The sequence below is a fragment of the Rattus norvegicus genome, assembly GCF_036323735.1.
Source record: "Rattus norvegicus strain BN/NHsdMcwi chromosome Y unlocalized genomic scaffold, GRCr8 chrY_unlocalized_9, whole genome shotgun sequence".
Lineage (NCBI taxonomy): Eukaryota > Metazoa > Chordata > Mammalia > Rodentia > Muridae > Rattus > Rattus norvegicus.
In genome coordinates this window covers 106,079-120,324 of record NW_026947412.1, presented here as the reverse complement: position 1 = coordinate 120,324, position 14,246 = coordinate 106,079, and the positions used below count along the sequence as shown (strand labels likewise).

General features: G+C 36.8%; 1 long non-coding RNA gene across 16 annotated transcripts in view; it reads left to right on the top strand.

The window, feature by feature from the left end:
* Positions 1 to 13,353, top strand: part of LOC108353382 (uncharacterized) — a 69,693-nt gene extending 56,340 nt beyond the window's left edge. For 9 of the 16 annotated variants that reach the window (XR_010062626.1, XR_010062633.1, XR_010062630.1 and 6 more), the window contains one exon: positions 13,209 to 13,353. This is a non-coding gene — a long non-coding RNA (uncharacterized LOC108353382). Of the gene's footprint in view, positions 1 to 24; positions 191 to 303; positions 399 to 652; positions 784 to 9,246; positions 9,401 to 12,076; positions 12,149 to 13,208 lie in introns of all 16 variants that reach the window. The other 7 variants (XR_010062636.1, XR_010062622.1, XR_010062628.1 and 4 more) reach the window with 5 other exon arrangements.
* The last annotated feature ends 893 nt before the right edge of the window (positions 13,354 to 14,246 follow it).

The window sequence follows — 14,246 nt, the reverse complement described above, 5'->3', positions numbered from 1 at the left end:
TGATCTTTTCTTGTCTGACAAAAGTCTTCAAAGCCCAAAGACAACTGCTGGAATGAAATGCAACCTATAGGACTGATGGAAGAATTGCTACATGGACTTTCAAATGGCATGAAAATATATGGACATTCTAAATACTGAAAAAGAATAGGAAGCTGATCAAGCAATACTGGATCTTCCTCTGCTCCACGAGGTACTAACATTTTCTCCAGAATAAAATGTTTTTTCTTATAATTTTAGAAGTAGCCAGAGATTTTAAACTTCTAACAAACCGGTATACAATATCTCCTTTGCACATTTTCTCAGAATTCCCAGTGATGTCCACGGTGCAATAACAACTTTTTCCCATGAAGTCTGGTATATTACCTTTTTGATGACTGACACAACAGTCCTACTTCTGTGTAAGTTCCCTACCTCCACCATCTTACCGAGTAAGATTTAGACTTATACAATTAAGAGGACTCCAGAACGCCAAGGAATTACGACACATTGCCATATGCCAAATCCATTTCCTCTCTAAAATTTCTAAGTTTATTGTCCTGAGAAACACTGTTCTGACGAAGAGATCTCAGAGAAATCTGGACTGAGTTCTCAAAAAAGAGTCTAAAAGCAAGCACAAATCAGACTACTATCTTCATTGTGTTCCCTTACACAGAGGTGTCCTTTCACATGCAGAGGAATGTGTAGATGGACATATATTTGAATAAGATACTGAACCTAAGACTACTGCATTAGAGCCTCGTACAAGAATTCTAAGACTGTTGACTGCCTACCATGGATATTCAGGTGTGTATTCTTTACTGTGATTTTCAGTTTGGAGTTGCTGAAGTAGTGTGTGGCTGGAATGTTCTATAATTTCCAAGGTATCAATCAACCTTCAACTTCTGCTCAATAGTACTCCAGACATAAGAGGAAGAGAAGCTATGCACATTCCATACAGTCCAGGGGAGATCCTATTTCACCCTTATACTTTAAAACATCAAAAATCTATCACCTTTTCCTGGAGGGACAGCAAAAATTCCTCTTCTGCACACAGGGAAATTAGATATTCCTCCACCTATTCAAAGGAATCTGAGGATCCTCTTTTCATTTATATGATTTTTTAATTTAAGTTTCAAATATACCATTTCCTTGTTTCCTGTTCATACGTCATCTATCTGCTCTCACTCCTTCTTCGATAATGGTGTTCCCATCCACATCATCCACCCGTCTAATCTTTCTAACCTTCCTTATATTAAGAGTCCACATTTGGAAGGATTAAGAGCTTTTCCTCCCCTTGTTGCCCAAAAAGGCCATATTGTGCTACATATACATCTACAGCCATGAGTCAATCCATGTATATACTTTGGGTGATGCTTTACTCCCTGGGGCCTTTCGTTGTTGGGCATTGTTGTCCTATGAGGTTGCAAGCCCCTTCAGGTCTTTCAACCGCTTCTCTAATTCCTGCAACTGGTGTTCCATTTTCAGATTAATGTTTTGCTGCTAGCATTCAACTATGAATTTGACCTGCTCTGGCTGTGTCTCTCAGGGACATCTATATCCAGTTCCAGTCAGCATGCACTTCTTAGCGTCAATAATCTTATATACTTTTGGTGACTGTATATATGTATATGAGCCACAGGTGGGGCATGAATTCCTTCAGTCTCTACTTCTACCTTTGCCTCCACATAAACTCCCGTGAATGTTTTTTGTTCCGCCGTTTAAGAAGGAGTGAAGCTTGCATAATTTGATCATTCTTCTTGAACATCATGTGGTCTGTGGATTATATCTTGCCGAATTCGAACTTTTGGACTAAAATGCACTTATCAGAGAGTGCATACTATGTGTCCTTTTCTGTGATTGGGTTACCTCATTAAGGGTGACGCTTTCTAGGTCAATCCATTTTCTTATGAGTTTCATGAATTCATTGATTTTAATGTGGAGTAGTAGAACATTGTACAGATGTATCACATTTTATGTATCCATTCGTCAGTTGAAGAGCATCTTGATTCTTTCCAGTTCCTGGCTATTATAAATAACAATGCTGTGAGCATAGTGGAGCATGTGTCTTTGTTGAATGTTGCACCATCTTTTGGGTCTATGCAGAGTACAGGTAGAGCTGGGTCCTCAGTTAGGGCATTATCCAATTTTCTCAGGAAACTTCAGAATGATTTCCAGAGTTATCATACAGGTTTGCAATCCCTCCAATAATGGAGCAGTGTTCCTCTTTCTCCATAACCTCACCAACATCTGTTGTCACCTGAGTTTTTGATCTTAGCCATTCTGACTGCCGTGAGGTGGAACCTCGGGACTATTTTTATTTTTATTTGCTTGATGACTAAGGATGTTGAACATTTCTTGACACACTTCTCAGCTATTTGTTATTCCTTAGTTGAGAATTCTCTGTTTAGCTCTGCACCCCATTTTTCATAGGATTATTTGGCTCTCTGGTGTCTAACTTCTTGAGTTATTTGTATATTTTGGATATTAGATCTGTATCAGGTGTAGGATTGATAAAGATCTTTTCCCAATCATTTGTTTGCTGTTTTCTCCTAATAACAGTGTCCTTTGACTTACAGAATCTTTGCAGTTTTATGAAGTCTCATTTCTGATTCTTGATCTTACAGTACAAACCAGTGGTGTTTAGTTCAGGAAATTTTTCCCAGTGCCCATGTGATCAAGATTCTTCTCTACTTATAGTTTCAGTTTATTGGGTTTGATGTAGAGGTTTTTGATCCACTCAGACTTAAGGTTTGATTAGACCAATAAAAATGAATCGATTTGCATACTTCTACATGCTGCCCTCCACTTGTTGAAAATCCTAATTTTTTTTTCATTGGATGGTTTTGGCCTCTTTGTCAAATATCAAGTGACCATTGATGTGTGTGTTTGTCTTGGGGTCTTCAATTCTATTCCACTTATCAACATTCCTAGATCTGTACAAATACAACTTTTTTTTTGTCATTGATTTTTTTTAATCACTATTGCCCTGTAATACTGCTTGAGGTAAGGAATGGTGATTCTCCCAGAGGTTCTTTTATTGTTGAGTACAGCATATGTATGTTGTGCCATCACTTTTATTAAATTCTAAAAAGTCTTTAATCTTTCTTTATTTCTTGCTTGACAAGTTATCTTTGAGTGGAGCACTGTTCAACTTACATGTATGTGTGGGCTCGCTGATGTTTTGTGGATATTGAAGATCAGCCTTTGTTTGTCACGGTTTGATTGGATAAATGGACATATTTCAGTTTTCTTAGATCTGTTGAGGCCTGTTTTGTGACTTGTTATATGATTAGTTTTGGAAAAAATACTATGAGATGCTGGGAAGAAGGCATATTATTTTGTTTTAGGATGAAATATTCTATAAATATCTGTAATGTCCATTTTGTTCACAACTTCTGTTAGTTTGTCTAGATCTTTGTTTAATTTCTATTTCCATGATCTGTCCATTGAAGAGATCGTGGTGTTGGAATCTCCCACTCTTATTATGTGAGGAACATTGGGTGCTTTGAGCTTTAGTAAGGTATCCTTTAGGAATGCAGTTGCCCATGTATTTGGAGCAAAAATATTTAGGAGTGAGAGTTCCTATTGCTGTGATAATCTTTTGATAAATATGAAATTTCCTTCCTCACCTGTTTGGAAAACTTTTGGTTGATAATCGATTATATTCCATGGTAGAATGGCAAATCCAGCTTCCGTCTATCAGACCATTTGCTTCAAAATTTGTTTTCTAGCCTAATACTCTCAGGTAGTGTCTGTCTTTGTCTCTAAGTTGTGCTTTTTACATGCAACAAAATGCTGGGTACTCTTTATGTATCCATTCATTTAGTCTACGTCTTTCTATTGGGGAATTCACTCCATTGTTGTTAAAATATATTAAGGAATAGTGATTGTTGCTTCTGTCATTTTTGTTGTTAGAGGTAGAATCATGTTTGTGTGTCTCTTTTCTTTTGGTTTCATAGCAAGATTAGTTTGTTGCTTTTTATAGTGTGTAGTCTCCCTCCTTGTGTTAGAGTTTTCTACCTATTATCTTTCGTAGGGCTGGATTTGTAGAAAGATACTGTATAAATTTCGTTCTGTCATGGAATATCTTCGTTATTCCATATGTGTTAATTGAGAATTTTCCTGGCAATAGTAGACTGGAATGGCTTTTGTGTTCTTTTATGGTCTAGAGTATATCATTGCAGGATCTTCTGACTTTCATAGTATCTGGTGAGAAACATTGTGTAATTCTCATAGGTCTGACTTTATATGTTACTTGACCTTTTTCCCTTATTGCCTTTAAACTTCTTTCTTTATTTTGTGCATTTAGTGTTTTGACTATCATGCGATGTGAGGAATTTCTTTTCTGGTAAGATCTACTTAGAGCTCTTTTGGCTTCTGGCATGTTTTTCGGCATCTCTGTCTTTAGGTTGGGGAAGATTTCTTCAAATATTTTTGAAGATATTTACTGGCCCTATAAGTTGGGATTCTTCACTCTCTTTTATACTTCTTATTCTAACACTCGATCTTCTCATTGTGTCCTTGAGTCCAAACAACAGGTAACTTGGAGCAGAAAAGATGGTCTTATCTCTGCCTTCAAGTGTGTAGGCACTCTTACCAACTGGTTTTCAGCTCTCAGTACAGCCAGAAAACAAAAAAGTCCTTCAGCTGAATTCTCCTAGTTCCCTGTGTAAATATTGTGTACCTCCTTCAAATGATAAACTCTGAAAGCCTTATTTTATCCAAAATAGTTGTGGTGCATATGTGTGTGTGTGTGTGTGTGTGTGTGTGTGTGTGTCACATGTCCAGCAGACTCTGAATGGTCATTCCTTCAGTCTCCAAAGAACAATATCTCCCTACCCCTCTTATGGATATTTTATTTACTCTTTCAAGGAAGGAGTAAATCATCTGCATTTTGGTCCTCCTTCTTGAGTTTCATGTGGTGTGTGCCTTGTATCATAGTTAACTTGAGCATTTGCACTGATATCCAATTAAAAATGAGTGCATACTTTGTTTTTCTGTAATTGAGTAACCACCCTCTGGATGATATTTTCTAGGTGCATCCATTTGCCTATGAATTTCATGAACTCATTATTTTTGATAAATGAGTACTAGTCCATTGTGTAAATATAGGCCATTTTCTGTATCCATTCTTCTCGTGTAGCACATCTGGGTTAATTCCAGCTTCTGGATATTATGAATAAGGCTGCTATGAACATAGTTTAACATTTGTCTTTGTTGTATGTTGGAGCATCTTTTGGGTATATGCCCAGGGGAGGTATAGTTGGGTCTTCAGCAAGTGCAATGACCAATTTTTGAGGAAACTCAGGTCTGATTTTCAGGGAGGTTGTACCAGTTTGCAATCCCAACAACAATGGAGGAGTGTTCCTCTTTCTCCACATCCTTTCCAGCCTCTGCTGTCACCTGAGTCTTTGATCTTAGCCATTCTGACTGATGTGAGATAGAATCACAGGGTTGTTTTGATTTGCATTTCCTTTATGACTAAGTAGGTTATACATAAACCAAATCGTTCTAAGATATGATGTTACCCTAACTGTTGTTCTGTATATAGCTGTGTGCCAATTGAACAATTTCTATCTCCTTCTTCAAAGTTCAAGTCAAATCACATCAAGGAAATCCACACACAATCACATATGCAGAAGCCAATAGAATGGGCAGTGTCAGAAAGTGCCTAGAACACATTTGCACAGGAGAAAATTTTCAGAACAGTACACCAAAGGCTCTAAGATCACCAGTCAATTTACAAAATCCCATCATTCGGAAAACTTTCTTTAAAGCCAAGTACACTACCAATAGGAAAACAACAACCTACACATTTGGAAAAGAGTTTTACGAACCCTACATTTGAGAGAGTGCCAAAATTAAAAATATAAGAACTCAGAAAGGTAAACTCCCACACAACAAAGAACCCAACTTTTAAACTGGATTAGAGAGCTAACCAAGAATTCTCAACTGAGGTATCTCAATAGGTGAAAAACATATCGAGAAATGTTTAACATCCTTAGTTCACATAAAGGCAAATCAAAATGAACATAAGAGTCTTCCTTAAAACAATCAGATTGGCTAAGACAAAAAAACTAATGCAGTAGCAGAGTGGGCTAGGATGTAGGGAAAGTGGAATACTCCTCCACTGCTTGCGGGATTAGTAGCTGATAGCCACTTTGGATATCATCAGTGTGGAGGTCCAGAGAAAATTGCAAACAGCTTTACTTGAAAACCAGCTTTACCACTCACTTCAACACATATACTCAAACTTGATCCATACATAACGTGGACATGTGGTTGAAGATATTCACAGCAGTCTTACTTATAACAGTCGAATGCTGGAAAGAACCATGATATACCTCATCTCCACTCAGGAATAAATACAGAAAGTGTGCTATATGTAAACAATGGAACATTACTTAGGTATTAAATATGAGGACACCAAGAACTCTGTAGACAAATGATGGAACATGAAAATAGTGAAGTAACAGAAATCGAAAAGGACATAACATGGGATGGACTTAGTGACTAGTAGATGTTAGCCCTGCTAACAGAATACCCACTATACAAATCTTTTATAACATGAAGGGTAACATGTGAGAAGGCCAAATGGCGGATACTTGGAACCCACTTAGAAGGGAGAACAAAATAGTCATGGAATGCAGTGGAGTGGAAGAATCTAGCTAGATGTGGAAAATGATGGATAAAGTGGTGGGAGTTGCACCAATTAAAAGAGACAGGAGAGAAATTCAGAGGAAACGTGGAGTAAATAACAATAAGCGTCAGTGGTGGGTGGTGAACTTGGGTATCCCCAGGAAAATCCCTGATGCCAGGGATGCAAGTGTATCCCAGAAACTTACTGTGATGGTGGTAGTTTAAATACCGAGCAGGAAAATAGATAGAACAACTAGAGACTTCCTCCTGTAGCTAGACATGCCCCCCAGTGAAGGGGTGGTGCTGCCCACACAGCTCACATTTTTTTTTACCTATAAATCTCCAATCTAAAAAATGTAAATACAAAAATGGAGCAGAGACTGAAGGAAAGGCAATCCAGAGACCACCCGACCAGAATAACAATTTCCTCCAGAGACTCCAAATCCTCAGACTATTCCTGAGGTCAAGATGTGCTCGCAGATAAGAGCCTAATACGTCTGTCCTCCGTGGGGCTCTGCCATCACCTGACCGTGACAGATGCAGAAACACCTAAGCATTTGACAGCACCTGACAGCCACAAAGGAAGAGATAGGGGAATGACTTAAGGATCTGGAGGGATTTGGAACCCAATATGAAGAACAACAGTATCAATTAAGCTTACCCTTCAGAGGTTCAGGAAATTTTCCACCTTCTAGTATATGCTTTGGCCAGTCCAAGACTTCTGCTACATAGATACCAGAGCATATGGGGAAGACAACTGCCTCAACTGCCATATCTGGGAAGGGAAGCAATTGGTCCTGTGGAGATGTCATATCAAAGAGAAGGGGGATGTTAGAGGGCAAAAGTCGAAGTGGGGAGCACCATATTAGAAAAATGAGGATCGGAATAGCTTAGGGAATTTAAGAAAGAAAAACCAGTTTGGGAAATGACATTTGAAATGTAAACAAATAAATATATTATTTTATACATATAATGTGTATAATATAACACATTTATGTTTACAACAGAGATATTCACATCTGTCTCCTTAAGGACTATATATTTCATTTTCTGTACTATAGGTTTGTTGAGAGTTGAAATCCATAATTTTCGTGAGTTTCTTACTATTGAAAATCACATAGATACACCCAATCAATGTTTTATCTCCTGTCCTTATAGCTATAAATCTTTAGTTACCACTACAAAAAAATATTTTTTATTTCTGTTGCATTGGGATTCCTTTCCATGCCTCAAATGTTTCCCAACTTAACTGTACATCTCTATATTCCCTCCATTGTCATCCTCTTCCCTCTTTCTTCACGTTTGACATTCCTGTTCTTGACAGTGTTCCTCTGCAATCCATAAGTTCATTTGTACGTCCCAAAGTGAGGACAGTCTGGACCGCATCCCTTGAATTTACACTAAACTAATCAAACCGAAATAGTGTGGAGAATTAACATTCAGATTAAAGTGAAAATGTCTCCCATTTTTCTTTTTTGATCTGGATTATCTCATCTATGATGACTTTCACAAGATCCATTCATTGTCCTGAAAATTACATGCTTTCCTTTTTCAATCTGTAAAAGAACCACATTTTCTTTATGCATTCATTTGTAAAGGAACAACTTGAATATTTCTAATTATTCAAGGGTCTCTATACTAGGATGAATCAAAATTTGGATATATTTTCCTCGAGTTATATCTTTAGGCGCATCCATTTCCGGATTCCTGAAGAAACATCATACTGATTTCCAAAGGTGCTGTAGAAGTTTGCATTCCAACCAGGAGAATAGTAATGTTCCCCTCTCTCCATAACACAGCAAACATAAGTTGACTCATGTGTTATAAAACTAAAATTTCTGAAAGGGAGGAAAAAATTCTCAGAATAATTTTGTTTTGCATTTCTGTATTGTATAAGTATGATAAATATTTCACTTTCGATTCTTAGTCACTTGAGTTTCTTCACTTTTGAATATTTTGTTTAGATATGTAGCCTAATTTAATTTAGTTTCTTGATATATAGTGTTTTAGTTTTTCTAATATTATTTATAGAAGCACGTTTTTGAACATGTACATGGAAATAATGCTTACTATTTTTGAAAATAGCCACTTTAAAATCATTAAGATCAAATTACATAATGCACTCATTAAACTCACAGAATTGGCAGATCTGTTTTAACCAACTGAAATCATAAGGTCGCTTTATGAAATATCCCTATATAATAAAACATTTTCTACATACATTATACTGAGGAATATAGTTTATATATTTTACTCTTTGAGAATTTCCACCAATGAATGTTGATGATAATTTTCCATTTATTTTTTCCACATCACTCTATTTCTTTGAATCCTTCCTGTGTATATCTTCTACATTAAAGTACTGTTTAATAACTCTATGATAAACCCTTACAAATAATTTTCAATCCTCCAACTGAAGATAATAACTGTCCATAGTATGTCAGATAGGTATAGCAGTTTTCAGGCCTTTTCCCTGCATTCTTCCCTGTTGACTGGTTTGAAGCTGTGCAGGAAACAACAGCTGCTATGTGACATGAGGGCAATACTTCTTGTATCCAGAAGACACGCTTTATGTCTGATCCCTCCCACAATTTTCTACACCTAAAGTCTCTTTTCACCTTGTTTCAGAATGGCTTTTTGGCCTTGCGGAAGGTGTATAACATGTATATCCAACTCATCATGGCTGAAATCAGTAAAATGTAGACAACTATATAATGAATGAAAGGAAGGGGTCACTCTTGGAAAGTATTAAGAAGATCGTCATAACCTCTGGCCATGTTAGGTAATGAAAGGGTTGAATTAATAAAATGATAGAGAATATAGGAAACATGGAGAAAACACAGATTATTTAGATTTACAGTCCCAAATCTAGAATATTTTTTAAAGCATTCGTGATTTACTGTGGGGAGCTGGCGTAGTGGCAATCCCAAGATGGATTCCGGGACTGCTGCCACGTCTCACGAATAGCACCTGAAATTAAGCACATGCCCCATTGTGAGAACTGCGCAGGCGCACCATAACATTATATGACGTGGACCTATGAACAGAGGTTACACAGACTGGTGAGGTGGTTGAGGGAGGATACAAGGGAGTGGGCTCGGGGGCTGGATGGAGGCATTGTTCCTGCTTGCAGAGAAAAGGGTTCCTGAATAAACTGCTTTGAGAAGAACGTGTGGTGTTGCTCCTTTCCTGCTGGTCGGGGTTGGAAGTGAGAGTATATACTAGATGTATTGGGTATAGCAATATTAAATCAGCTCACTTTGCATAATTAAAACAGCTCTATACTAAATAATTACATAGAATCAGGTATTTAATTTCTCCCACCTCAAATATCATAGATTCACATGTATTCAGTTGAAAAGAAATGAATATACATTTAAATAGCATTTAAAGTTTTTAGGACTATTTTATAAAGTAGACAAAAGGATTTAATACATTAAAATTCTATTTTGAATCTGGTATTATCTAACAATGATAGAGAAAATAAGGAGAGAGAGAGTGAGACAGGGGGACAATCTGGCAAAAGGGAAGGTAATGAGAGAGGGAGAAAGAGGTACGGACCACTGACACAAAGAGAGGAAGAGGGAGTATTTTACACACTAATTTAAACCTATACACACATATTCTCAATAAAATACTTGTGAACAGATTCAAGTCAACATTAAAAATAATCTTCTACCAGATAAGCTTTCTTCAAATCCCAGACATACAAGAGAGAAAAATTTAAACAGGTCCACTACAAGCAACAAGAAGACAAGAATATACACTGGTTTCACAACTATGTATTACAGTATTTGGAATTTTAGCTGGAGGAATATGACAACCGAAGAAGATCCAGGAAATACAAATGAAAAATTAAGAAATCAAAATGTTCTCGTTTGCAGATGTCATGACACCATTTTAAAAACTCTAAAAATGTATCAGTCTCTTAAGACTGAAAAATACGGTCATAAAAGCAGAATATCATACGAACACACAAAATTCCTTAGCCTTCCTTTATGCCAATCCAAACCATACTTTGAGGAAATATGGGTCAAATTCCCCTCACAATAATCTGAATATATAAAATAAAATATTGTGGATGAAAATATTAAAAATGCAAAGACCACTATGAATTAGCTAGACGTGATCCTGAATAGAGACAATTGTTCTTTAAAAGTTTAAGTTTCTTAAAGCTGAAAATATATTCACAATTCAAAGTGAAAACTCAAAACACGTTATCGTTTTTGTTTTCCAATTTCAAACCATGGGAGAGAAACAAGGGAAGTATTCCACTTGAAACACTCTTAAAATATATAACAAAATACCCTGAATTCGCATAGATATAAAGCATACTATGAGAAGACATACGAAGTAACCATGATCCATCCCGAAAACATATAAGAACATTCCAGCTGATGTTCTGAAGGACCTTAAAGACTTGAATAAATCAAACTTTTATAGTTTTAAGAATAAGTAGATAGTATAATAATGTCAATTTTTGATTAATTAATAAAGGATGGCTAAGGAATTTTGTGTGTTCGTATGATATTCTGATTTTATGACCGTATTTTTTCAGTCTTAAGAGACTGATACATTTTTAGAGTTTTTAAAATGGTGTCATGACATCTGCAAACGAGAACATTTTGATTTCTTAATTTTTCATTTGTATTCCCTGGATCATCTTCGGTTGTCATATTCCTCTAGCTAAAATTCCAAATACTGTAATACATAGATGTGAAACCAGTGTATATTCTTGTCTTCTTGCTGCTTGTAGTGGACCTGCTTTAAATTTTTCTCTCTTGTATGTCTGGGATTTGAAGAAAGCTTATCTGGTAGAAGATTATTATTAGAAATAAAATCTCCTCTTCTAGAGATTGCAGATTAGCCTCAGGAAATGGTTTTTGGCTGGCAGCACCATTGACAAAACAGTGTTTTGGTGGAGGATTTTCCATCAAAAACCTTAGCTTTCCCACAGAGGCTAGGTCCAAAATACAAATGATAGTCAGTCAACAGTTTGCCATATCTTGTTATCCAAAGAAAAGGAACAGTTGATTTAGTCATGATTCGGTGATGACTCTAATTCATTTCAGAATCATAGATATTGCCAGCATATATAAAACCAAAAGACCCATTGTCAAACAGCAGTATTCTCCGCATTGCCCACAGTCACCATAGTAATACCAGTGGTGAGCTCTATAGTATGGTTTGTTTCTGTTTCCTGTTTTTGCAGCTTATAAACCTTGTTTCTTTGACCCACAGAGAAGTTTCAAATAAAATAATGAAAAAAAATTTGAATTGAAAGCTATTGGTCGCTTGTAGTTGTAGTTAAAAATGAGGACCTCAAGCAATCTTCACTTGGTCCTCTTCTTTTAGGATTGGGGTTGATTCGCTTTTGCTTTTGCTTTTAGTTTCATTTTGGTGATTTTTTTTTGTTTTATTATGTTTTCTTTTTCTTTTTGTTCTTTTCTACATGCAGAGATCAAGAAGTGGTCAGAAGAATTTCAAGTACAAATTCAGATGGCTGGAAAGAGCCCAGTCTCTCTAACAGGTCCACATTGTTTGCTGTACTAGGGATTTTTCTCTTGCCTTTCATATTGCCCATTTCCACTTTTTGGATCCTTTTATCCTGGCATAATTAATACTACATGTATATTACAATTATTTGAATTTCAACTCTGAAATTCTAACTCCTCTATCTCCCACACAAAACCAGAGACATGGATTGAGTCTTGTTTGGTCACGTTTTGATTCTTAGATCGGGAATCTTCCTGCAAACACTGAAGGTCCTGTTCCCAAATTGATTCTCTATAGTTCAATAAAGATGCTCTTGGCCAACCAGTTGTGAGGATATCTAGTATTCCTGCAAACAGGCTAGTAGACACAAGGGTGGAGAAAGGATTTAAGGGTGGAGTAAGAGCTACCAGTCATGTGAGATCTAGTATGGAGTGGCCATTGGTGTAGCAGGCAGGATGTTAGAAACACAGTAAGATAAGCTCATATTTGGGGTGCTGCGCTATGACTAATGACAACTGAGCAATTGAGATAGGGCAGATTTAGAGGTGTTGAGAAGGGAGTAAAAAGGACAGTTTGCTATTTGGTAGAGGCTTAAAAATCCTGAAAATAGAGCTAAAGCACATCAAATGTTCTTAAGCGTATTTGGCTTTCAAGTGCATTATAAGGGAACCTGATCAGCTCTGGGAGCTTGGACTTCCTTGAGCTTAAAGTGAGGCAGTAGGAACAATTTCTGCAGAGTCTTATGAGAGCAATCCATGACCATAACGACCGTGTCCAAAGTCACCTTGACCATGAGAGTTAAAGCTGACCCACATGTATCTTTTGATATAACCATTTCTTCTTTGTGATCTTTTAGTGTTCCATTTGCTCAAAATTATTAGTGAAGAGGGTAAAATGATACTAAAGGCTACTCTTGGTTGTCAACTATTCATCTGAGATTAATTAAACCCCATAGATAGAGGGAATATGTGAATAATTTCTGCATAATATAAGGTCAATGTAAAATGTATTTCTTATATGGATCTTTGGGGTGGGATGTTGCTTCTTTAACCTAGAACTTCATCAATATCTCGTCTTTATATTTATTTTTTCAGGCATCTGCAGATACTACCTTTTGAGGAATGAATCCTTCTCAGGAGACAATAGACGGAACCTGCACTTCAATGATAATTAAATGGCACTTCAAGATATCAAATCAAAATATCAAAGTGAGAATGGAATAAATTTATTAGTACAGTGTTTTGCAAACAACTTCTTTCACAAACAGCCTTGGAAGGAGAATTCTGAAATTTTGCATTTCATATTTGACTTTGCTGGTACTCTGACAAAATCAACTCACAACTGTTTGGGGCTTTATGGGCAATTAAATACTACAAACAGAGCTGAATGAATTAGTGCTCTGCGGTATGTGTTAATATGGCTACAGTGAAGAACAACTATGCTAAAGCTATTCATCTGTTTTTCAAACAGCATCCTCATGCAACTGTGGACTTCTGTGGGTCGTTGGATGGATAGGTTGAGAACACTGGCTGAGAGCTGCAAATGCAGAAGTGGGATGGTACATGATTGGATCATGAAAGGCCTGTGTGTAAATCATAAACAACTTCACAATATTCAATACTTTAATAATTACTAAGAAGTAGACTTCTGTAAAATGACTTCAGCAGACCAGCATGGTAGAAAAACAGTAACTGATTCCCTGGAGATTTAAATCCACTGGATTGTGAAACATGGACTTAGAGGTAGAGACATGTCAGCACATGAAGACTGGATAATGAAACCACTGTTGTCTCTTAAGTTTCCCTAACCCATGGTTTGAGGCCAACAGCAACAGATTTTTTGCACTGAGGAATAGAATAAAAGCCAATTTGTTGAAAAATCCCAATCATAAGAAAATACTGAAATCATCTGTGACAAACATCAACTCTCAGCATGGTTTCAGGATGTCTGAATGTCTGCTGTCAGCATGGGCTTTTACTGACATCCCTTTTATAACTGCAGAGCTCGAATCTGCTTCAGCCACATCATCATCTCTTAATTCTGTTGCAGGTAGATTAGATCACTGTGTCTGCCTATGCAGTCTTTCTCTACATATAAAGACCCAAGGAACAAATCTCACTCCAGGCAGCTGT